General features: G+C 43.2%; 1 protein-coding gene across 1 annotated transcript in view; it reads right to left on the bottom strand.

The window, feature by feature from the left end:
* GPC6 (glypican 6) overlaps nt 1-26603 on the bottom strand; it is a 1191916-nt gene that overhangs the window by 43881 nt on the left and 1121432 nt on the right. The window lies entirely within an intron of this gene.

Raw genomic sequence — 26603 nt, 5'->3', positions numbered from 1 at the left:
AAATACAATCAGGAGATAAGACAGATGCTGCCAATAGCCATAATAACAGCAGTATTAACTACCAACCTATGACACATCTAGCAATAACATGCATATTACCTCTAATTTGCAAAAAAAATGGTGAGAGGTAGTTCATGGTGCCTTCCCTTTACAGACTGAGATCGGCAGCTCTCTTGTGGCCTTTTCATTTAGTCAAATGTCACCAAGTACCTGTATGTGGCAGATGCCATGTTAAATCCACTGCTCACATCTCACTGTTTAATCTTCCCAACAGCCTTGAACAATGAGGACTCTGAGGCTCTAAGGGGTTAAATCAAGTGGCCTTAATCACACAGTACGAGTAGCAGGACCTAGTTTTGAACCTTGACAGTCGGGCTCCAGAGCCTGCTTTCTCAAATTAGCTGTGACAACACAAATAGCTGGCTGGCCCATTTCAACTCATTCTAAAAGTGATGTGTCCTGATGGTAGGTCTCACTCATTTCAAAAAGGATGGAAAATATATTTGGGGAGGGGATGGCCCAGTGTTCTGGAAATCTTTGTGTTCCCTCCAAATTACTGGCCTGTGAGAATTTTCTAGACCTTCTCGAACGCTGCCATGATTCTAGCTGCCTTGCAATTTCCTAATTATCAACTGTTTCTAACACCACTATGGTTTGAGCAGCCCTGAAAGTAATTTCCTAACCTTCTAGGCCTTTTTAAACAACAACAACAACAACAGTGTCCATGGTTAGAAAAACCTTCCAAACAAATAAAAGACTACATATTTTTCAGTCTAACATTTTAATCAATCTATCTTCCCCAGGAGACTCAAAGAACCAAATGTTGTTTGTTCAGTTACACTTGTGGTTATGCACATCAGCGGCTTATATTGTCCTTGACTGTATCTATCTATCTGTCTATTATTATCTATTTATCTATCAGCAGAAATAATTTTCAGGTGGTGCTAAGAATATTCTATATGTGTACATCGCCATAAAATCTAGGCTGTTTCTCAAAAATGCAAGTGTGAAAAAAATGGAAAGCCCTAAAAACTCCTCCTGGCTTTAAAATGAGAAAAGTGGATCTTTTATTCATAAAACTGCACGGACCATCTCGTCCCCTGGGTCTCCATGACAAAGGGCCAATTCCCCCATAGGGCTGCAGACATAAGTTGGAAATCCAGCCCTACATATTTAATGGACTGTATCTAACACAAGTGCATTAGAAATCCTCTCCTTGAGACAATTTCTCTTGTGAAATGGAAAGTAGTCAAGAAAGAAAAAATTCCCCCTGCCCCACCCCATCCCAGGAATCCATGGGGACTCAAAAGAGCTCTCCCTTTCCTGCTACAGTGAGCTTGGGAATAGGCTGAGAAGGAGCCAGATGGTAAGTTTGATTCAGTCAAATCCAAAGCACTCGGAGGAATCACCTTTTTATTGCAGATAAGTATAAAAACAGTAGTGGAAGCATGCTGCAATCTGAAAGAGAGAACGCCAGAGGCTGTCTGTTAATAGATTTGGTCGTTAAGCAGTGGTACTTAGAGAGTAACTTTCATCTCTTCAAAAAAAAAAAATCTCAGCCAAAGGCATTCTGAATGTAAATAATTACGGTGATTGTGTGGACTTAGCCTCCATCCTAGGTTGCTTCTGTGTACTTTCTTTGAAGAGTTCTGTTTTGTTCCTGGGGCGAGGGTGCTATGAACGGTATCACTGTCTTCTGACAGTGCTGTGGGAGTCCTTGCTAACATGTATGCAATCTTAACCTCCCAAGTTGTTTTTTTTTTAATCCACTGAATGAATAAGTGTAAGATTTGCCGATTTGATTTTGGTTATTTTTCTCATTAGCAGCTATTTCTGAATGTTTTTTATAATATGTCTGCCACAGTGGTCCATAAATCATAAATTCCGACATGCTTCATCCTCTTCATTCTTTTTACTACAATAAAAGGAGGATTAAATAGCCTTTTGAAAACAGTTTTCATTTCCTCACTTCTTCAAATTATTTCGATGTGGAAAACCAACTCTCTTCCTTAAGTCAAATTGAATGTCTTTTACAGACCCGTGAATGTCTTTTTTATAGACATTAAAAAGGGCTCAGGCCATCTGCAATGTATTTATTTATTTAAGTAGGTAGGGGTTTTCAAGGGTTTCCCCAAAGACGATTGAAAGTGGATAGGTATTTATGTCAGTTATTTAAGAGTGAGGTGTGTCAGTAAGTTTCCCTTACTTACACCGTTAGGAGGAAAGTCCCAATTTCAGAAAACCCAGGACTTATGCCAAGAACTGGATTTTACTTCTGTTGGTGTGAACAGGTGATCCTTCCAAAACAAGCTGAGAGGGTTCCTCACTTTCGCTTGGTAATTTTTTAATAGTCTTTCCTGAAGACAGAACCAGAGGAAACAGGTTTACCTAAGACTTGATTAAAAAGAGAGTTTTGGGAAAATATACTGATTACACTGGGAAATTACAGAAACTTCCCAGTGGTCTTTAAAATGAAAAAAATAATGGATCAGGCATAGGTGGTCCTGGGGTCGCCTCTACCCAGGTGCTTGTTCAAAGTGCTGTAAACACACATATATGTGGAATCTAGAAAAATGGTACAGATGAATCAATTTGCAAAGCGTAAGTAGAGACCCAGATGTAGAGAACAAACATACAGACACCAAAGGGGGTAGGTGGGTAGTATGAGTTGGGAGATCGGGACTGACATATATGCCCTACTATGTATAAAATAGATAACTAAAAAAAAAAAGATAACTAATGAGAACCTATTGTATAGCACAGGGAACTCTACTTTATGCTCTGTGGTTACCTGAATGGGAAGAAAATCCAAAAAAGAGGGGATATGTGTGCAAATATATATATGGTGGTGGTTTGGTTGCTAAGTTGTGTCCATTTCTTGTGACCACATGGACAGTAGCCTGCCAGGCTCCTCTGTCCATGGGATTCTCCAGGCAAGAACACTGGAGTGGGTTGCCATTCCATTTTCCAGGGTATTGAACCTGGGTCTCCTGCATTGCATGCAGATTCTTTAGCAACTGAGCTATATATATATATATATATATATATAGTCCCTCACACACACACATATATATATGCCTGACTCACTGTACAGCAGAAGCTAACACTATTGTAAAGCAACTATGCCCCCAATAAAAATTAAAAAAAAAATTCACACGTGCCCATGGGTGCAAGTTCATTTGCTCTTTGTGTGTGTTATTATATGCACAATGTTTGGACAATTAGGAAGGAAAGAAAAGTATATCTTTTGCTCTAAGGGGTAAGCATTCTTTCTTGAGGATCACTGGATCAATTACATGAACCACAAAAAAGCCCGCATATTGCTTTCTGGAAGAGTAAGCAAGCTGACATCTTGGTTACCTCTCTCTTTCCACACTATTTTAATTCTTGAAGCCAAAGTTGCAGAGTTAAAGCTTTGGGCCCATCATTGAGTAAATACTAATGAACAGTCCAGTAAATTTAATTAGTTCTGTCAGGTAACTGGCTGAATTTTCAGCCTTCCAAGCTTTCCAAAACTTTAATTTTCAGTACACATGATGACTATTCCAATTGGAAGGCCCTAAGTGCTAGTTCACTGAATCTGAAATGGTGCCATTTACAGAAGAATATATATGTTCCTCACACGCGTCTTTCACTCCTTTTTTTTTTTCCTCAGCAAAGTGTTAATTAGTGGAGAGGCTTACTTACATGGAACAAACAGACTTTCTGCTGACCTAGATCTAGATTGTTTTATTTTCTCCCCCAATCCCCAAACGAGGTGCAGCATCTCATTTTCACGAGAGTCTGGGGATACGGGAGAAGAAAGCAATCTCACGTTACACCAAACACTTGTGATTTGTTAAACATTAAATTCCCCCCAAATTAGGTTTTGGATTAAATGATGAAAAAAAGGTTTCCAAGAAATGAATGCAAAGAAAGATGCACTTGTTTGCCTTATCAGTGGCTTCTGAGCTTTAAAAATTTTTATTTATTTATTTTTCCCTGTGCTGGGTCTTCGTCGCTGCTCAGGCTTTTCTCTAGTTGTGTAGAACGGGGACCACTCTCTAGTTGTGGCATGCGAACTTCTCCTTGTGGTGGCTTCTCTTGTTGAGAAGCATGGGCTCTGGGGCCCATAGGTCTCAGTAGTTGTGGCTCCCCAGCTCTAGAACACAGGCTCAATAGTTGTGGCACATGAGCCTAGTTGCTCCGGCATGTGGGATCTTCCTGAACCCGGGATTGAACCCATGTCTCCTGCACTGGCAGGTGGATTCTTTGCCACTGAGACACCAGGGAAGCCCCACTTCTAAGCTTTATTGATGCAGAGTATATTCCTAATGGGTGGTTTGGTAGAAAGAGGCTCACGCTTTGTGACGGCATGTGACTCTTATATGCAATGTAGCATCTCCTTTCTCTTCTTTCCTGGTACCATGAACCCAATTTCCTTTCCTCCCATTCTCACTGAGAAAGGCAGGGGATCCCTCCCTTACCCATCTTACTATAGGCCATCTTTCATGGCATGTGGTAGAAACCACTGGGGCTCTTCAGGAGCCGTAAACTGACTTAAGATCAAGAGAAAAGAACTTTCATTTCCTTTAGCTAAGGGTTCCAGAGTCTTATAGATTGTGAGCAGGTTCTTTCAGGGCCTAAGATTCTTTGGGAGCCATTTTTGGGCATTTCTACACATTTCTGTGTTAAGGTTGATGTTTCAGTGGCTTAGCACCTGGAGAACCTCCCACACTGTGGAAGAATGAGGATATAGTTCCCAACTGGTCCCCTGGGCTGGAGGGCTGTATCAGTTGGGTCTTGGAAGGAAACAGAAGCGCAACTCAACTTGGTGTGATTTGAAGATATGCAATAAGGGACTGGAAAGAAAGGTGAAGGCAGAATGGTGGACAAGCACAAAAAGCGGTACAGAAATCAAAAAAGCAAGTCCAAGGCCCCAAACTACTTCCTTAGGACTCTGCTGTCCTGTCTCTTTACTTTGCTTTCTTCCGTCTTCTTTCCTTGCCCTTCATTCTCTATTTCGAAGTCTTCCTGATTCATGCGGTTTAATTACCGGTCTGCCCTTGCCTCCTTGAAATCATCTGGACTGTTTCTGAGACATTTGCCGAGGCATTACTCCAGCCCATGAGGGAATTTCATGAAGAGATGCTGCCAGGATCTGATTCTCTTAAGTTTAACAGCCTCTTTCTGTTTCACGTCTAGTTAGCTTGCTGAAACCCAAGATAGAGGGAGTTAGGATGGTGGGTTAGGGTCACAGAAGGGAGCCCGAATCCATGATAAAACCACAGATTTGCCCTCCTTCGGAGCTGTAGGTAATTTAGCAGATATTCGTGCTCAAGGCAAAGGGTGATTACCATTTGACTTAGTTCATGAGGAAACAGAAGTAGGTTCCTCCAGGAAGGATGTGTTTGAGTGAATCTGAGGTGCAGTCACAGACTCAGTTGTCTCCTCTCTGGAACCTTCCATTATGTGCGTTGTTTCCAATAGCTTTGTTTTTCCACAAAAGGCTCTGGTGCACCAGGAAACCAGTTTATTTCAGTGTCAGCATGGTATAGAGGCTGCTTTTATAAGTTACCACATTGTGGGGACTCACTCTAGGTGTATTTTGCTTTCAGAAATTCTCATTAGGCAGGAGAGTGTAGAGGGATCACAGGTGGTGTTTTTTGTTTAAGTTTGGAAAAAGTTGCCACACAAATATATTTTTTTCCCCATGAATTTTTATCTTTACTGAGTTCCCCTCTCCTTGGTTTCATTTGGATGCTGCTAACTTTTGCTCACTTTCTTTCTTTATTTTCAGCAGTGCTTTGAAGGGAACGTTGTTGTTGCTGTTAGTCCCTAGTGGTATCCGACTCTTGCAACCCCATGGACCGCAGCCCACCAGGCTCCTCTGACTGTGGGATTTTCCAGGCGAGAATACTGGAGTGGGTTGCCGTTTCCTTCTCCAGGGGATCGTCTTGATCTGTGTCTTTTGAATTGGCAGGTGGGGTCTTTACCACTGAACCACCTGAGAAGCCCCTTTTAAAGTGTATAGTTGAGACTGAATTCCCCCAGGACCTGGGCATTTTCTCACCCCCTCATTTAGAATTGTTATCCCCACGATGACCTCTGGCTCCGTGAACTGCCTGTGATGATGCTCCCATCCAGTCTGTGCGTTCCTGACCTCCCTTCTCGGGTATTCCTCTTCCTCAAAAGAGATTTACTTTGTATTTTGTACATGGCTAGAGGGTTAATGGATTACTCCTTCCAGGGTACATATATTCTCTCTCTCTCAGTAGAGAAAAAACACTGAGGGAGAGAGAATGAGAGAGAATATATATGCATACAATGCAGGAGACATAAGAGACACAGGTTCGATCCCTGCATCAGGAAGATCCCCTGGAGAAGGAAATGGCAACCCACCCCAGTATTCTTGTCTGGGAAATCCCATGTACGGAGGAGCCAAGCAGGCTACAGTCCATAGAGTCACAGAGTCAGACACAACTGAAATTACTCAGCATGGCACAGCACAGATGTATATATAAGTTACATATATAGCATATACGTATTTTAACAATGCCTTCTGGAGACAATCCTGTAATTCAGAGGAGACTACTGTTGGCTCGTAGTGGGAAACACGATGGGCCATCAAGAGAGATACTTGGGCTCCAGTGAATCCCCTTCAAGTGGCGCCATGTGTTATGTCTGCTATTTTGCCTTCTCCTAAGACTGAGTCTGGAACAGAGCTCCTCCCCAGCACAGTGGTTCTCATCTTCAGCTGCATATCAGAATCATCTGGAAAGTTTTTTTTTTTTTTTTTGCCTCACCACATGACATGTGGGATCTTAGTTCCTGGACCAGGGTTCAAACCTGTGCCCCCTGCACTGGGAGCACAGAATCTTAACCACTGGACTTTCAGGGAAGTCCTTCATCTGAGAAGTTTTGAAAAATATTGGTTCCTGGGTGTGGACCACAGAGACTGTGATGAAGTTAATTCACCTCGGGCACAGAGTGAGTCCTGGGAGTTTTCAAAACTGTCCAGGTGATTCTAATATGTGGCCAAGATTGAAAAGTACAGCTCCAGCAATAGGCTCTGAAGGAGAAGACATCTATTGACAGGTACACAAATGAAACTCAATCACCAGGTTAAAGGAAGGTGGAAAGACAGCGTATTTTGAAGATGCCAAAGAAGAAATATTTACCAATAATTTATCTTCTTGTGCATCTTCCCAGAGTAGAGCCTGATGTTTGCCATCAAGGACACAAAAAAGTCAACAAGCACAAACTGTTGAGAAACTTCTTGTCCTGGATATCAGGGAATTTTAGTAAATACTGGGTAGGGGGAGGGCTAGATATATATAGTCTTAAAATCTAGTGGAGGTGAAGACAGACAAATATACAAGGAATACTCATCCCAGATTGTGTGACAAATAGTGTGTGACACAGGTCAAAATTAAGTTCCATGGAAGCAGTGACAGAACATGGTTTCTTGGTGGGCTTTGAGCTGAACTTTGAAGTAATGTCATGTTTTGATAGTGAAATAAATAAGTGCAAGGTCTTCTAGGCTGAGCAAAGACAAGTAGTCTTCAAAGAGTGGGGCTATTTGGAGACCAGTGCACACACACTGGTTGTGGCAAAAGAGAGGCAGAAGCTGGTGTGTAGGGAGTGGAGGCCGGAGAAGCTGGTGGGGAATGGATTAGAGGGGTGTTAGAAACTGGATGCTGTGTAGTTGGGGTTTCATGGCAGAGACATGTGGATTCATCTCTCTGTGAGTTCAGAAGCATCGTGATCAGATAGATGTCTCAGAACAATGACAAATTCAAGGTTGGCGTGAAGGATGAGTTAGAGAAGAGGCTGAGCAGGGAAGGATCAGTCAAGAGTAGGGAGACAAGTGTCATCATCAGGGCTGGGGAGGATGAGGACATTTCTAGGACAGTCATGAGGGGGACAGAGAGGAGAGGAGAACTTGTGTATGAGGCACATTTCAGGGGCAGAGAAGATAGAACTTTACAATAAACTGAGATTGCTGTGGTGAGTTAGAAGGAGGAATCAAAGATGACCCTGTAGTTTCTGCTCTGAATGACTGAGCCTCCAGGAAGGTGACCTTTAAGTTGTGGGTGGCTGAAACTCTGCAGGAATCTGTGAGGCTTCAGGCAAGTGTCATGAGTACCCATGTCAGCTCTGTTCACCATATATCTAGTGCCTGGCCCATAGCAGGCACAAATGCTTATTGAATAAACAAGTATTTGTTGAATAAATACATGGGACTCTCTGAGAAGGAAATATAGTTGACTAAGTTCTCAAAGAGGGTTAGGTAGGGAGTTTGGTCTTTTCCCATGTTGAATTTGGAATTCCAATAAGGCAGCAGGTAGTAGAAACTGCAGATCTGAAGTGTAAGAGAAAGCCCAACAGCATACGTGTAGAGATTGTCCTCAAAGAGCCATCTAATTGGGATTCTGGATGTGTACAGGGAAAAAAGTAGCTAAAGATAAAATTATCCCGGGCTGGATGCCAGACAGCAGGTCCAGACACTGTCTGCTATGGGAATTTGGAGGGGGAAGCACTTGTGATATGTAAGTCTCATCCTAGATTGCTCCAAGGAACAGATATTAAAGCAGAGTCTTGAAGGATGAATATATAGATCTTAGGAAGAAAGAAAGGGGAAAAAATTCCAGGGCAAAAGGGGCAGGGATCCCTGGGTGTTTTCTAGATATTTGCTGCTCAAGGGAACTAGCAGCCTGACCTCATCTGGGAGCTTGTCAGAAATGCACATTCTCCGTCCCCACTCTAGCTGCTTGGACCAGAACCTGTGTTTTAACAAGATCCCTAGGGCTTCTCTGGTGGCTCGATGGTAAAGAATCTGCCTGCAATGCAGGAGACCTCGGTTAAATCCCTAGGTCAGGAAGATCCCCTGGAGAAGGGAATGGCTACCCACTCCAGTATTCTTGCCAGGAGAATCCTCATGGACAGAAGAGCCTGGTGGGCTACTGTCCATGGGGTCACAGAGAGTTGGACATGACTGAGTGACAAGCACTTTCACACTAGGTGATTTGGAAAAGCTCTGAACTTGGAGAAGTGCTGGCCCAGGTCATGTCAGTCAAAGTGGAGGATTTGTGTCCTGGAGTTTGCCACATGAGGGAGGTGATGACAGCTGAGTGTTGGAAGGCCCAATGCCACATACCATGCTCCTTTAGCAGGAACATTTTGGTAGAAGCATGAGAGAGTCCTAGGTTAAAAGAGACCCATCAACCAACCGGTGAGTCAAAGGACTTCAAGAATTAGGAAAATGTCTAATGCTAGACTTTGGTTCATGAGGGGTTAATACCCTTCATGGCACTTGACAATGGGGGTTGGCATTGGATGATGGCTGCACACAATCACAACAGCCTAGACAGGTAACAGGAAATGGTTGACATTCACATGCTTTCCAATACCTGCCTCTCCCAAGCTGGGTCCCTTCCATCTTTGGTGCACAATACAACCAGTTTAATGGGCCTCTTTAGATTTTCTCCAAACTAATCTATCCCAAATATGGTTATTATGCCAGGAGGTAGCTTGATCTAACCACAAGATAAAGCTATATTAGAATATATATTCCCATGGCAGTTTTTAACTTCTTTTTATTTCATTTAGTCAGATATGCAATCTCCATCCAAATATTTTCATATATAAGTTTGATAACATGGTGCTTTTTCATCACCTCTGAATAAATCATCCAAAAAATAAGATGGCAATGCAGAAACAATCTTGCTTTCCAATTGCCTCATTCATATTCCTCAATTACTCTTAAATTTTTATTAAATTATGTCAAGTCAATTTGTGTCTATAGGAGATTTTTAAAATATTAGAGATTGGTTATTACCTCAAAGAAAAATTTAATTTCCTGCTTTAGGATACAATTATTAGCCATGATGTTTAACTGGATAACTTCCGGAAGCAAATTATGCTGACCCCAATTCTCTCTGTCTGGAACATCATACTCCATCAAAGCATGTAATACTGAGGAATTAGAGCTGAAAACTAGGAAGTTTTCAGGATGGTTGTTTCATTTTGTTCTCCCTTATATGCAATTTCAGAGGCTTTGGCCTTTTTCATTTAATTTTTTCCCAATCAAAAAACAGTAGTTGCCCAAAAGGCCATTATGTGTACAGGATGAAAACAAGAGCCACATAAAAGCAAAGAGAGCAGAGTTTTGGAATTCTTCTAATTACATCTCTGATGCTCAAATGCCACACCATCCCCCAGTTTTCAGAGTTCACCTACAATGGACAAAGTGAAAGGTCAACAAACTGGGTATTCAAGAGGAAAAAAGGAAAATTATCCTTCTTATGCTTCTTTTTGTTCACCTCTGTCATGATTATGCTCTGGGTAGTGGAGGGAGCTGACAGGAGAAACAATGAACTAGACGGAAGTGTAGGATGTCAAGTGAACAGCAAGACACAAAATTTTCCATTGTTTCCTGAACAGTCCTTGCTTCCTACTTCCTGCTTGTGAGTTAAACACAAGCCTCCTCCTCCCTGCTTTACACTCTCTAGTCCGTATCTCCCTCTCCCCCTGGATCCTCCCTCCCACACCAATAGTTGATATGTTTGTTGAGCTGTTCTGTTAGCAGGGAAGCTTCAGGACATCCATCCATGTGGGCGGGACGTCAAGAAGCCAGATGCTGGTTTTCATGGGAGGATTCTTACAGTGTAACCCTGAATGTCTGATGGGATTATTATTATTGTTCAATGGCTAAGTCAGGTTCAACTCTTTGTGACCCCATGGACTGTAGCACTCCAGGCTCCTCTGTGCTCCACTATCTCCTGGAGTTTGCTCAAATTCACTTCCACTGAGTCGGTGATGATATCTAACCATCTTTTCCTCTGGCGCCCCTTTCTCCTTTTGCCCTCAATCTTTCCCATCAGCAGGGTCTTTTCCAATGAGTCAGCTCTTCACATCAGGTAGTCAATATATTGGAGCTTCAGCTTCGGCATCAGTCCTTCCAGTGAATATTCAAGGTTGATTTCCTTTATGATTGACAGGTTTGATCTCCCTGAAGTCCAAGGGACTCTCAAGAGTCTTCTACAGCACCCCAATTCAAAAGCAATGGGAAGGGATGGGATTTTGTTGTTCAGTTGCCAAGTTGTGTCTCACTCTTTGTGACCCCATGGACTGTAGAATGCCAGGCTTCCCTGTCCTTCCCTATTGCTCAGAGTTTGCTCAAATTCATGTCCATTGAGTCAGTGATGCTGTCTAACCAGTATTTCCCCTACCCCTGGCAGTCTGTACACTGACTGCCTGTGATCAGCTGAACTGTCTTCCCCCAAAAGAAAGGTGAAAAGCCCTGGAACCTCAGTATGTAGCTTCGTTTGGAAACACGATCTTTGTAGATGTAAATAGGTCAGATGGGGTCATGTGAAGTAGGGTGGGCCCTTTATCCAATGTGACTGGTGTTCTTATGAGAAGAAGAGAAGAGAGAAACACAGGCAGGAGCAAGCCATCATCACTCAGACCCAGGAGGAGAGAAAGCCAAGTGAGGGTGGAAGCAGAGATGGTAGGGCTGCAGCTACAAGCCAAGGGGTGCCAAGGCTGACTGGCAATTCTAGAAGCTTCAAGAAAGGCCTGGAACCACATTCTCCCCCAGAGCTTGCAGAGAGAGCTCAGCTCTGCAGACATTTTAATGTCAGACTTGTAGCCTCCAGAACTAAGTCTCAATACATTTTTGTTATAAGCCACCCAGTTTGTATGAGTTTGTTATGACAGCCCTAGGAGACTGATACAGTGCCCTTCTGCAAAATACTAAATAATAATAACCATCAGCACCTGTTCCATGCAGTCAGGAGCCGGTTTTGACAGGCTGACGTTCTCAAGACAGTCGGAGAGCTTTCTCAGATGGCCCCTGTGAAGCCCCAGAGCCGAGCCAGTCTAAACACATAGCCAGCTTAACTGGACACGTGTGCTTCTCATCAAGCATGTAGATGGCACTAGAACCCTTTTCTTTAATGACAATAACTTTGCAATGGGCATGTTCTCTCAAAGTGCAGAAGCTGAGGAGCCCTAAATAAAAGCCGATGAACAGGATGTTCTCTGCTATGCATCAGTAACGTTTTGGTAAATTGGATCGTATTTTAAGTACTCAGAGGGAGCTTGCTATTTAAATTAAATCCTTTTGCAAAGCAAGTATGCCTTTCCCTCTGGCCCCCCAAAATCAGATTTCTTGATCTCGACTTTCTTAAAGTAGGGAGCACATCCTTGTAGTAGATATTATCAGCAAAAAGAATCTTATGATTCGGGGTCAGTCTAAGAATGAATCAGGTGGACCTGAGGGTGTTTCCTCAGACATTAAAGGATGACAGTTTACTAAGTCTTTTTCAATAGCAGATTCTAAATTAAGAAGTAAGGGTAAATTTTATTATCTATTTCAAATATTGGAGATTCTATAAACATAGACCAGTAAATATATTTCCTTTATAGCAGTAATAATATTAGTGTTAATTTAAGAATGACTTCATATCCCAGCTTTGCTTGACTGCTAGGAGCGTACATTCTTTCCAAAAAAGGAAATTCCTTGGAATGTGTTGTGAATGTATGATAAAATAGGAACAAATTTAATTGACCAAAAGAGAAAACTTAAAGCAGAGGAATTTACAGTGAACTCATGGATTAATTCAGAATATTTTGAACTTATACTATGTACTTCCACCATACCGAGTGTTTTTCAAAAGTACAAGTCTTATCCTTATGGAGATAAGTTGCTTACTGAAGCCAGGTGGTGGGGGGTTTAGTCGCTCAGTTGTGTCCGACTCTTTTGCACTCCCAAGGCTCCTCTGTCCACGGGATTTCCCAGGCAAGAATGCTGGAGAGGGTTGCCACTTCCTTCTCCAGGACATATAGACAAAGAAAGAGTTAAGAAACAGCTCTAGACAGTGTAAGTGACTGAATATTAAATAAATACTCTGTGTTAGCAGGGGCTGAACTATTTCTGGGGAGAGATTTAGTTCATCGCTCTGATATTCTCTGTAGATCCGGCCTTGACTCACTTAAGGGCAATGAACTGTCACGAAGAGCATAATTACCAGAGACACAAAGTTTGTGGATGATTTTCTGTGCACCAAGTGGCAAACCGGCATTAATAACTGCAGCACACTTTTAAATTCAGAGATTCTGGGAAAAGCAAAGTCTGTGAATTGAAAACCATCCCCTTGTGATGCCAGGACGGCCTCGTAGAGATTCTTGTTTCATTTCAGGCTCGTCAGTGAGACTGCTCCTCTGGTTCTGAGGGACTTTTCCTTCAAAATTCATTGTAAATGAAAACCTGAAAGTGACATTCTCCACTTAACAAAACATGTTTTAAATTTTGAAATGCTCACCCTGAGCTGGGCCTAGAGTAAGGCAAGTAAGGCCCTTGTCTTCGGTAAAAAATGCAGGGAGGAGACAACCCCAAAAGTCAGCAATCAAAACACATCATATTTTAATGCAATATCTCTAAAAATTCAAAATGAACACAAAAATTCTGTGATGAATAAAATATCAAAAATGTAAATGAAGACAGAATTGGTATTGCTGATTCCTCCCCACCCCCCCACTTTTGCTCTGGGCTTCATTTTGATATTGTGCTTACAGATGCAAAAACACCATCAGTGAATACCGACTACCAGCTACGTATTTAAAACTCCTTTAATTCTACTCTAAGGATGAAAAGTTTTCAGTCACAATCACAATGATATCATGTTTCATTTAAGAACAAGTCCTCTAAGTTAGGTAGAGTCCGCCCGCAATGCAGGAGACCTGGGTTTGATCCCTGGGTCGGGAAGATCCCCTGGAGAAGGAAATGGCAACCCACTCCAGTATTCTTGCCTGGAGAAGCCCATGGACGAGCCTGGTGGGCTATAGTCCGTGGGGTCACAAAGAGTTGGACACGACTAAGCGACTAACTTTTCCTCCAAGTTATTCGTTCACTTCCTCATAGATCTCTATCTTCAATGTCTGTTGTGTCCCCTGCAGCCCCTTGGAACACACGTGAGAAGGCTTCACAAGTTATCAAATCCTATTCTTAATTTTCTATTTTCTCTATTTCATGCTCTTCAACTTTCATTTTCTCCCTCCCAGTCTGGGCCATGGAGGATGCTGACAGATCAAATGAACAGCGTGAGTCGGCTCACTCGGTTTTTTCCTGTCTCCCTGTATCTGGATTACCCCACTCAGTAAGCTAAACAACCCCGTGCTGATTTGAAGCCAAAGGAAGGATCAGCCTGTGAAGTGAGAGGCCGGGCTTCTTTGCGTGGGAGCGGAGGCTGCAGGCTTTCATTCGAGAGAGTTGTAGGGGGGACTCCATAGCTGGTGTCACTTACGGAACAGCAGGTTTCCTGGCAAACGGGAAGCCATTTATAGTTCACGGCTTCTCCTGGTGGGTTAAATACTGTAAATCCTTATGAGGAATGCCAGAGCTGTAGAATCAATGAAAAGCAAAATGACCTTGACTCGGCCTGCCCTGTAAGTTGAGGGTCCCAGAGTGACAGACGTGTTTTGCAGGGGGCGGAAATGTAATCTGGTGAAAATGACAAGGATCACTTCTCTGTTACTTTATTCTCTCTGCCTGGCCCACGTTTAATCAGTGCTGGCAGAGCATGGGATTCTCAGACATGTTTTCCAGTTTAATTTTTAAAAACTTCACACTTCAGGGTGACATTGGCCATCCAGTGAATTAGGAAATTTCTCACCTCTCTGCAGGGAGAGAGGTGGGCAAAACCAACTCCAAACGCAGGCCAGCTGTTCTCCAAGGTATTCACTGAATGGGAAGCTGACAGAAGGGACCCAGGACTGCGGATGCACTGGCTGGAGATGGCTTCAGGGAGAAGCATAAGGAAATCAAAGGTGGCAGAGGTGACTCTGATGAAGGTTCTGAACCCACAAAGGGAGAGAAGAGGGGCAGTTAAGAGCGATGGTTATTAGGTTTGTGCCTACAGTTTTCTCATCCCCTGTTGTCCCCTCCTCCTCCTGCCCTCAATCTTTCCCAGCATCAGGGTCTTTTTCAATGAGTTGTCTCTTCGCATTAGGGGGTGAAAGAGGATGAGATGGTTGGATGGCATTATCGACTCAATGGACATGAGTTTGAGCAAACTCTGGGAGATAGTGAAGGATAGGGAAGCCTGGCATGCTGCAGTCCCTGGAGTGACAAAGCGCTGGACATGACTGAGCGGCTGAGCAACGAAACAGTTTTCTAGGGTGCTGTAACAAAGTAGAATAACTGGATGGCTTAAAGCAACAGAAATGTATTCTGTCAAGTCTGGAGGCCTGGAGTCTAAATTCAGGGTGTCTGCAGGCTTCGTTCCTGCTGGAGTCTCTAAGGGACAATCTGCTGCCTGCCTCTTTCCCACCCTCTTTTCTAGCTTCTGGCGGTTGCCAGCATCTTTGGACTCTTTCGGTTTAAAGTGGCATTGCTCCAGTCCCTGTTTCTGTCTTCACATGGCCTTCTTCCGCTGTGGGTGTCTCCTCTGGGTCTCTGTCCAAATCCCCTTCTTCTTACAAGGACAGCAGTCTTATTGAATTGAGGGCCCGCCTACTCCAGTATCACCTCATCTTAACTCAGTTCAGCTGCAGAGACCTTATTTCCAGTTACGACCTCATGCACAGGTGAGGGGAGCGAGGATTCAATGAATCTTTTTGGGGGGACACAATTCAAGTCACAGTAGTGGTTTAGTTAAATAATAAAACCGTATATTTTCAACTTCTGGAATGGAATAAAGGCAAATTCCTCAAAGTGCTCTTTCCTATTTTAGGGCAGTGTTAGATTTGAGTAAGAATGAACACCTGGGTATTCATTCAGGCATATTTTGATTCAGAATGTCTGTGATGGGGCCACAGTCTGCATTTTAAAATAATTCGAGTATTTCTAATGTAGGAGCTCTGGAGAAACACTATTAAGACTTTAACTCTCTTAAAATAATCAGTATGTTGCTATTAATTCCCAGATATCTTCTACATTAGATCACTATTATTTACCTTAGACTCAGTTTATGATGTGGCACATAAAACAGTTTCCACAATCAGTCCGAATTCATTATTAATACTATTAATTAATTGTAGGTCTGTGAACTGATACGTTATTCAGGGAATTCACACGTCACCATAATCTTGACCAATTTCCCAAACGGTTTTGACATCTGCTCAATTGATAAAAGATACTTTCAATTGAAGTTTTAAAAAAATCTGCTGCCATTTTGTTTGAAGATGTCAGGCTGAATCCGAGAAAAACTTAAGATTCACCTTGATGACATATCTGCATGGTAACAACCTTTACAGTGATATTAAGAGCAACATGGTATGTGTGAGTGTACTAAACCACTTCAGTCGTGTCTGACTCTTTGTGACACTACGGATTGTAGCCGTCGAGGCTCCTTTGTCCATGAGATTCTCCAGGCAAGAATACTGGAGTGGGTTGCCATGCCCTCCTTCAGGGGATCTTCCCGACCCAGGGATCGAACCCTCATCTCTTACATCCCTTGTATTAGCAGGTCGGTTCTTTACCACCAGGGCCACCTGGGAAGCCCAAGACAACACCAGCAACAAACTAATTGGTAGCCTGACTTGAGAACGAGACTTCTGATGAGTTTCCTCCTTCGTGCAGCTTGGTTAATTAAAGAGCCTATTAGTTCAGAACAGCCTGGGAGATGGTATTCAATAAATATTAGCTATTATATATACTTTATATGTACAGCTATTATTATTTTACTTAGCCATTAAATAATGATAACCTGTGCTTCTGGAAAGGATTTCCTCCCCTTATTTTACAAATGATCCCCTAAGAAACAAGAGGTAACAAAGGAAGATAAATCAGTGTTGCATTTTTTCCATTGACTTCCAAATGTTTATGAATAATGAGGCCAGAGACATCTCTTTAAATAGTATTTAGTTATGTTAGCAAGGAGTGTACATTAAAACCCTTTATACAGACGTGCATTAAATGTTCAAATGTAGCAAATATTTGCACACTTGGTAATCCTTTTCTCATTTTTCACTGTGAACCAACAGAAACCAGAGCCTCCTTTCCCTCCGTTTATTAAACTGTTAATATTTGCAATTGAAACTTAAGAGAAAAATCTTATAGAGTGGTTTGATTTAAGTACAATGGCACTGTAAAAAAAAAGACTTTTATTACACAGAACCACTCTTTGGCTCTACACACATAGTGATCTATGTATTTACACATGCAAGGGATGTATACATGTGTATATATCAGTATATACACGTCTTTGGAGGTGTTCAAGATGAATATAATTTTATAGCTTTTTAAAGGAAGAGGAGCTTTCAATAGTTGTGTGATGCCTTTAGAATTTCAGTCTTTTAGTTTTCAGATATATAGCTGTGGGAGTAAAATGATCTCTATTTAGCTCTGGGAACTTGCCTTTGGACTTTTTTTGTTTAAAAAACATTCTTTGGTACCTGGGGCGGGCGTAAGTTTTTTCTTAACTGATGGGTATGTTGTTAGGAGGAGTTTCACAGCTAATCAGCAGGCTCCACGCTCAGTGGTGGCTTAGTAATCCTGACCCAGGTTGATGTGTTGACACTGTGTGGGCAGTTTCCTTGGAGAGATTCTAAGGCTTAGACTCAGACCCTAAGCCCACTGAAGTGCTGAGCCAAATCCCTGTCTGGGACCCCTGGGTCCATGAAAGGAGACCCGAGGCTGGTCGACATCCACGGAGGTCTCCTGCCCTTCCTCTCAGTTCTCATCCTCCTCCTGTCTGACAGAAAACTCAGGGCCCTGCACGGCGGAAGGCTCTTCCCCTCCAGATTCAGCTAACACTGTGTGTGCCTGGATTCCCCCTCTTTCTCTGCTCATCCTTCTTGGCCTGCAGTCCTTCACTTTAGGTCCTAACTGCTGATGCTATTTAGACCTCCGGTGAATACACTATCCATACTCTCTACTGTCTCCCCCATACTGCTATAAATGTGCGGCCTGAGAATACCTCTGTCCTGCAGCCCCGGCATCTCTTCTGAGCCCTGACCTGAACATCCATGCTTTCTAGATCATCTCAGCCTCACATGTCCTCATTTCCTTGTTGCAGTTACCATCCCCATCACCCCCATCCCAGGCCGGCTTCTTTTCCTATGACTGCTGTTTCTTTTCTGGTTTCCTGATGTTCTTAGGAGCAAAACTCACACTCCTCCTGTATCTCACTTCTGTATCTCATTCTTCAATTTGCCTCCGTCCAGCCCTCCTGATGTGTCTTACTCATTACTGCCGCCCCAGTGGCCCATCTATGTCTCTTCTCTGAACTCCACGCAGAATCTTTCAAATGAGCCTCTTTCAAATCACATTCTTTTCCTTTCCAAGATTCTGCTGAATGAATTTTCTAGACCAGGGCTCTACTGAAAAACACTTCTATGAGTCCCCTATGTAAACAGTGAGTGAGTGAGTGAAAGTCGCTCTTTGCAACCCCATGGACTGTAGCCCACCAGGCTCTCCCCTGTCCCTGGGATTCTCCAGGCAAGAGTACTGGAGTGGGTTGCCATTACCTTCTTCAATGTAAAGTGTAAACCCCCCCAAATTGAGAGTTAAGAGGTCAGAAGAGGTCTATTGACAGTAGGTATGATATGGGAGTTTCACCCACACAGACACATTGCTTATTTTAAAAGGTGACCTCCTTAGAGGACTAGAAATTTTCTGTTTTATGTTAAAAAGCAGTATAAGAGTAAAATTTGAGCTGATTATTCATCATATCATAAACAACTGATTCTTTAAATTCAGGAAGAAAGATAATCACAGATCATTGGTCAGTTTGCAGCAATATAATCAAAGCAACAGAATGACCTTATTTTTAAACTTCCTTCTTGGTCATATAAAATATGCAAAATATTTTAAAAAATTCTATTATTGCCCAGCAGCCTGTGTGTGAATATGTCACAATTAATTTCCTCAGAATTCCAGATCTGCTATTACCATGACTGTTCTCCCATTATTGCTCATCCCCACCCCCAACCCAGATGCCATTTAACCAGCTCTTACTTTTATGACACCTTTAAACTGTTGGGTTGGCACCACCCTCTGGAGAAACAAGACTTTTCTCATGATTTCTATCTTTTGAATTTGCAAACTTAGATATTATGCAGATTTTAATTCTCATAGATGGTTCTTCTTAGAAAGTTTTGAGCAAAAGTAATAGCAATATTTCACTCTATGCCAGCCCACTTATATTTCACTGTTTTGACCTACAAAGAACATTATCCTCCCATCCTTTAATCTTTCATGTATTCCTGCTGTCAGGGCCCCAATAAAATAGTGACCCTAAGTTGCAAAATATTCACATTTAACTTGTTTTTCTCTTAGCAGTAAATTTCTTAAGGCTGTGGCCCTGACTGACTATGACGAACCCTAACTGAGGCATCAAGGAGATAAGTCACATTGTGCACATGTGTCAATGACAGCAGATGTTAGGAAGGGAGCGGTCAGGAAAGGAAGCTCCAAAATAATACTTCTCTATTCTGTGCCCATGGTTACAGCTTTTCATTACGGGATGCAGGATTTAGCCGGCTGGGTTAACGGTTAGGGCCCAGGGTCTCATTTCAAAACGGATATTATGTTCTCACTCCCTCTTAACCTAAGGGCAATGACAAGACAGAAGGTTAGCCACTTAAATATCAGGGTCAAAACATTTTCTAAACATCAGCTGTCTCCCACCGTGACTCACTTCTAAAATCAGCCTCAAGTGTGTGATATGGAAATCAGTTCCTGGCTGGACCCGACATTTACATGGGTTTACTGCAAGTTTCTAAAAGGGTGATATTGCTTCTGGCTGCTCTGTGACTCCACTTCTTCGTCTGTAATATCTAGGCTTGTGGGGACTTCCCTGGTGGTCCAGTGGTTAAGAATTCACCTTTCAGTGCAGCCGGCGAGCGTTTGATTGTTGGTCAGGGAACTAGGTTCTCGCTTGCTGCGGGGAAGCTAAGCCTGTGCATTGCGATTACCGAGCCCACGTGCTCTGCAGCCGTGGTGGCAATTAGAGAGAAACTGATGCGGAACCAAGAGGCAGCGTGCCCAACTAAGACCCAACACAGCCAAAGTGAAATAATAAATACATATTTTTTTAAAAAATCTAGGCTTGTTAAGGGGATTAAATAAATGAATACAGGTACGTGTTATTTCTCAATAGAAAAGGCCATCTCCCTCATTTCCCTTACCACTTCGTTACAGTATAGTTAGGGTTCAAGGATGTCATCATGAGGCACGTGGAGACTAGGGGACACGGATGCCCAGAAAACTACAGGACCAAGAGTAGCTAAAAACAGGATCTGGTAGATCTAAGAATGTCTCTGCTGGTGTGCGGTGTGGATTCAAGGACATCATCTGAGGTAGAGGGGAGCGGGCAGGCGGAAGAGCACGCAGCTTATGCTGCTCAAAGATGGTGCGAGCAAGCAGTGATGGTGAGCTCTGCTCCTGGGGCAGTGGGTTCTCTGTCCTCATTTGCATTTTGTGCTGCTCCTTGCTCAGTTGCCAAGTCGTGTCAGACTCTTTGCAACCCCACGGACGGCAGTACACCAGCCTCTGTCCTTCACTATCTCCCGGAGTTTGCTCTAATTCATGTCCACTGAGTCAGTGATGCTATCTGACCATCTCATCCTCTGTCACCCCCTTCTGCTTGTAGATTCCTCCAAACCCTCCAGTGTCAGCTACACCCAGACGCTGGTGATCTCTAGGCGAGGTCTTCCCCCAAGGAGACTGCGATTATCTTCCAAATGCCTGACCCCAAAGGGAGAGCTGACCACCTAAGAATGATTTCTATTTTTTTAAAATGATCATCAATAATGAAGAACTTAGGTTATAATATTATATAGCGTGAGAAGAAATCTGTTGCAAGGAAGAAACAATAGGCAAATAGATACAAGGACACAGCAGCCGTAATTGTGGCAGAGAGCATTAAAGACCCAGGAATCACCTTTGCTCCTCCTTAATTGTGTGCCACGGCAGGTCACGGAAGGCATCAGATGCTTTGGGGGCGACAGAAGATGTGGCAGATGTGCAGGGAGTAAGGGCAAAGAAAACGGGAACGGCTATTCATAGAGGGCTCCTTCTGCCCTGCGCCCAATCGTGAGGGTTTTCTGGGTCTTAGCCCATTTACTCCTCATCAGGTATTAATACCGTGGATTAAACACTATCTTTGTTGCGAGCCCAGCAGGTTCAAGTCCTCATTCTGCTCCAACCAGGTGTGAATTTAGACGGAACACTTAACCTCTCCTCCTCAGGCATTATTAACTGCACCTCACAGATGAGACACTGAATACTCTGAGACATTAAGGTCACTTCTTGTATGAGTCAGTTCTGTCACATGAACCCAGATCAAAGTCTTCTTTCCTTCTTGCCGTGCAACTGGGGAGTTCTGTCACATTTCTCCTCCTAAGAAATGGGGAGGAAATGTGTCAGTTCAGAGGCTCAGGGGACAGTGGGTGGGTGGCCTCAAATTTGTCTCTGAACAGGGTGGAAGTAGAAAGACATGTGGAAATCCTTTTTTTCCTTATGGTGCCATCTTTCTGGTGGTAGATATTAAACTTCCTCTCGTAAACCTGTGGAAGACCCTTCAGAAGGGTTTCACTGATGCCTTATTTATCCCAGATACCAGATAAACAGATTCAAATGAAGCTCCCAGAAGTTTTAGCATCTGCCATCCCAACTTATTCACACGCTGGATTTCTTATTCAGTTCTCAGGTGGTTGAGATTTTAGAACACAATAATAATGTTGGTTAATTCACTGCTTTGGATTCTTTTACTTTCCCTGAAACATGTTAACATGAACTTCTCTGGTTTTTCTGATTTTTGTTGTTGTTGTTGCAGAGAAAGGAGATCTTCCATGACCTCTCCTTCAAGGAAGGTCACTCTATAAAACACCAACCCTTCATTCAGATTTCTGAAAAGTTTTCCCATCCTGGGAAGAGCAACAAATCAAAAAACTGGCATCAGTGTGCAGATATTTTACAGCCCAATCCAGCGAGACTCTGCAATTTTCATACTGCGAAGTAATATATGACCTAGACAAGACCCAGACATAGGCTCATGAGAAAGACTATGGGGCTTTTAAATTACGGCTGTGATCGCAGAAAAGAAATATGAGTAATCGCTGCCATCCACCAACTCAGGATGGTCTTTGGGGGCAATCAGTGTTTGAGAGAATCAAGGAACATCTGGAAATCAGCATATTTTGAGCTCGTTCACACCCTGCTCGGTTCATATTTCAACAGATCTATGTACTAGGAGTCGTGCTGCTCTGAGAAAAGCAGCTTGGATGTATTCTCTGGGATCAGGGCATTTCAGCAAGGTTAGAAGGGGGACATAGGAGGTAATCCCCCCTCCCTAGACTCCAGCCACACCTGCGGCTCTGACGTTTCATGGCTCATTTTAACTGACTTCAATTTTCCCCAGCCTTTCCCAGCAAAATCATTTTCAGAGCATTTGACTAATAGAAGAGAACAGGTAATCTTCATAAGAAAACAACACTTCTCCATAGCACTTCCTGGACTTCTGTCCAAGTAAAGAATGACAGACCTCTTTGTGACCCTCCTCTCCTCACCTTTTATGCTGTCAATGAACCAAAAAAGAAGGAAGAAAAAATCACAGTGTTTAAGAGCACAGAATCTTGCAATAAGATATGACAAGGGAGCTTTAACAGATGGTGCTGATTTTAGTGTGGAAATTTTCCCTAAAGTTCAGATAATAACTTTAGAATCTATATAAGATGGCTGATTCCCCAAGGGCCTTTATTTTAGAAACATTCAGTTCAAATCCAAATATGTCTAAAATAGCAGACATCCTGAGAAGTATCTTGGTTTTGGTCTCCTATGAGCTCAAGAATCACCACACCGAATAAGATTCTGCTTCTTTCAGTGCATTATATTCTGAAAGACATTGTAAAGGTGGTTTCATGTCACATATATATCCCCTTAGATGTCATACCTACAGGACTGTATATTTTCCTCCAAAGTATTCCAGTTTGTCTTAAGAACGAGTTATGTATGTTCTTCATGAAGGTATCTAGACATTTTTGAATACGTTTGTGATTGTAGCTGGTGCTACTTCTTGACAGGTAACATATGTCAAGATGCACTAAACAGTGTGACTTGGAGACTCCTGGAAAAATGTCTCCAGGAGGACGCATTGTCCACTTCGTCTACATCACACAAGGGTCTGTGGACCTTGAGCCCACCCCATCTGCCTTAATTCTAATTGCTTTCCCCTGCTTTCCTGGGATTGTGTCTTCTTAGTCTCCTCGTTGACTCAGGCACTCCCCTCTGGCCCTGCTTGCCTCTCTTCATGGCTTTGCTGCAGTTCAGAAACCAGGATCCATGTTGGAATGATGAGACAACTTTCTATATTATGCTTAGCAGCAGCACTCCTGAACCAAGAACCATGGACTGAGCCCGTGAACAATAATTGCACATCCTTCTACCTCAGTCCAAGTGATCAACGGTGATCTTAGACTTAATAGTGGTGGTGATCAAAGATGGTGCTTGACAGTTTCATAACTGCCTTCACATACATTTAATCACTTGACCACTGTAGGCACCCAATATAAATGGCACATCATCCCTTTTAAAGATGGAGACCATGAGGCTCAGAGAAGTGTAGTAAAGGGGAGAAGGGGGCTTGAAGCCAGATTTTTAATGCCAGACCCAGTGCTGGGTCTGGAACATTACATCTAAATTACCTATGAAGTGAGGGCTATGGGGCTGAATACTTATTCTCTAGACCCTGGACATGTGGTTCTCAAACTTGACTGTGCTGTGGAGCCACATGGAAAGCTTGTTAACACAGATCCCAGGTCTCACCCCCTGAGTTTTGCATCTAGTAGGGCTTTGCAGGTGGCACAGTGGTAAAGAATCCACCTGCCAATGTAGGAGACACAGGAAACATGGGTTCGATCCTTGGGTCGGGAAGATCCCCGAGTGTAGGAAGTGGCAACCCACTCCAGTATTCTTGCCTGGGAAAGCCCATGGACAGAGGAGCCTGGTGGGCTAAATAGACCACGGGTTCACAAACAGTCGGACATGAATGAGTGGCTGAGCACATACACACAGGTCTGGAGCTGGGCTTGAGAATTTGATTCCTAACAAGTTCCCAGGTCATGCTGATGTCACTGTTTCTCCTGGGGACTGTACTTTGACAGCCACTGTTTTAGAATCAAGGACAGTGGCTCCCCATCTTGTTTTCCCACTAAGATTTCACGAGAAGCTTTAAAAATATATGTTAATGCCTGGACCCTACTTCAGAAGGATTCAGTTACTGTAGGGAAGAACTGGGGGTGTTTTTTTTTTATTGTTCCCCAGGTGACTGTAATGTAGAATCACATTCCAACAAAGGTTGGAGGCAGTTATTCCAAGGCAGAGGCCAGCAAACTGGGAGCTCCAGTTGGCTGCTGTTTTTGCAAATAAATTTGATTGGCACACAGCCAGGCCCATTTGTTTACATGTGATCTATGGCTGATTCCTCTGTAAGGACACAGCTGAGTAGTCATGACAGAGACCACTGGGCAGCAGAACTGCTGCTGCTGCTGCTAAGTCGCTTCAGTCGTGTCCGACTCTGTGCGACCCCATGGATAGCAGCCCACCAGGCTCCTCCGTCCACAGGATTCTCCAGGCAAGAACACTGGAGTGGGTTGCCACCTCCTTCTCTGGCCAGCAGAGCAGAACATACTTATTCTCTCTTAAGTGGTAAAAGCAAAGTAGAGGAAACTAGAGAAGATACCCACTACTTTTTTGCTTTCGACAAATCTTTTCCAGTCTTGATCAAGGCACTTTGGGGAGTGCTGGGAAAAAAGCGAGCAGCTCTGAGATCTGTAAGGAACCTGACTCAAAGTTTAGATTCCATCCTTTAAAAATGACTCGACTTCTCTGATTCCTGTATACTCACCCTCCTTTGCTATCACCCAGGCACTTTCTCTTCCTCTCTGTGGTTCCACAGGTTTACTAATCCCACATTAGGACCCTGCTTCTCTCCTGATCTTCATTTCCTGGTCTGCACGTGGGATGTGTGTTGCAGTGAAAAAAGGATGCTGTTTATTTGGAGTCAGAGGATTTGAATGGGAAGTCTACCTCCCCAAGGTATGCCTATGTCTTCTTCATTGGGTTCCTGCAGAGATGAAGGAAGGTGCATTGTAATCTGTCAAATACCTTTCCCATGTCATTTTTTGTTTTTAGCCACAATGGTAAAGAATCTGCCTGCAATGCAGAGACCTGGATTCCTGGGTCAGGAAGATCCCTTGGATAAGGGAATGGCAACCCACTCCAGTATTCTTGCCTGGGAAATCCCATGGACAGACAAGTCCGGTGGGCTACAGTCCATGAGGTTGCAAAGAGTCAGACATGAGTGAGCAACTAAGACACACTTCTGGGAGGATACAAGATGGGAATGGGGGCCACTTCACTGGCTTCCCTCTGGTGCTCCCTAGGAAGGGACAGGAACTACCCAGACTCCAAAATGGGGTTTATTCTGGTTTAACAAGGGGAGAGAACCCCCAAATCTCTCAGGCTACAGTTTTTAGGGGTGACTACAAAGGGCAGGATGAGAGCTCAGAGCCTATACATTCAAATGTTGACAATAGGATGCAACGAGCATTGGCCTCAAGTGAGATTGATGGCTATGCCAGTACCTAATGCAAAATCTGGAAAAAGGCAAAAGAAAAAGAAAAAAAACCAGTTAAGAGACTATGATACTTAAAACTTCAAAATTATAAGTAACGTAGAAAAAATATGCTGTGCTGTGCATGTGCTCAGTCGTGTCCTACTCTTCGCGACTCCAAGAACTGTAGCCCAGCAGGCTCCTCTGTCCATGGAATTTTGCAGGAAAGAATACTGGAGTGGGTTGCCATTTCCTTCTCTGGGGGATCTTCCCAACCAAGGGATCAAACCAGCATCACTTACATTTCCTGTATTAACAGGCTGATTCTTTACCACTGCACCACCTGGGAAGCCAAAAATACAGCCCAAATTTAAGCAAGCCTTGGGTATTTTACAGCTAACTTCAATGGCACATAAGACTTCCTGGCTCGGTGCTATATTGAGAGGGTAATGCATACAGATATTAATTCATAAAGCATATGAAGAGCTTGGAATCCTTTTCCATCCCTGATGCGCAGGCCAATTTCATCCCTAAATCCCTCATCTATTGCCCCTGGGAAAATCTTGTCATGTACCGAATCCTCCCAATGATTTCCAGAAACTTCATGTAAACATGCAGAGAAAAGAGACTGTTAACCTCTCTCAGAACTCACATGTCGTGGTTAGAGAGAAAAGTATCTTTATTGTAAACAGAGATCTTCACATCTGTTACATCTCTTGCAATCTCCTGACATCAAATTCACTCACAGCCAAACTCATTAGCTGCTCAGTTCAGTCAGAATCACCAAACCAATTCTACTTCTATATACACATATAAATGCCAGCGTATTAAAAAAAGCTTTGGGAAAAAGAATCCACTTCTTAGAATGACTGGACAAAAGGGCATCACCATTTCTATCAAGGCATCATCCATCTTTCAAGCACACATTTCAAGTTCTGCTCTGCAGAATGAGCCCCTTTGGGGGATTCCCACGCCAGGGATCAACAGCTGAGCCAGCCCCGTGCTGGAGGGAATCCACTGGCAAGAAAACCTGTATACAGGGAGATTATGCAAAGACTT

The sequence above is a fragment of the Cervus elaphus genome, chromosome 30 (assembly GCF_910594005.1).
Source record: "Cervus elaphus chromosome 30, mCerEla1.1, whole genome shotgun sequence".
NCBI lineage: Eukaryota > Metazoa > Chordata > Mammalia > Artiodactyla > Cervidae > Cervus > Cervus elaphus.
Note: the sequence above shows the minus strand (reverse complement) of the source record. Positions and strands in the feature narration are given on the sequence as shown.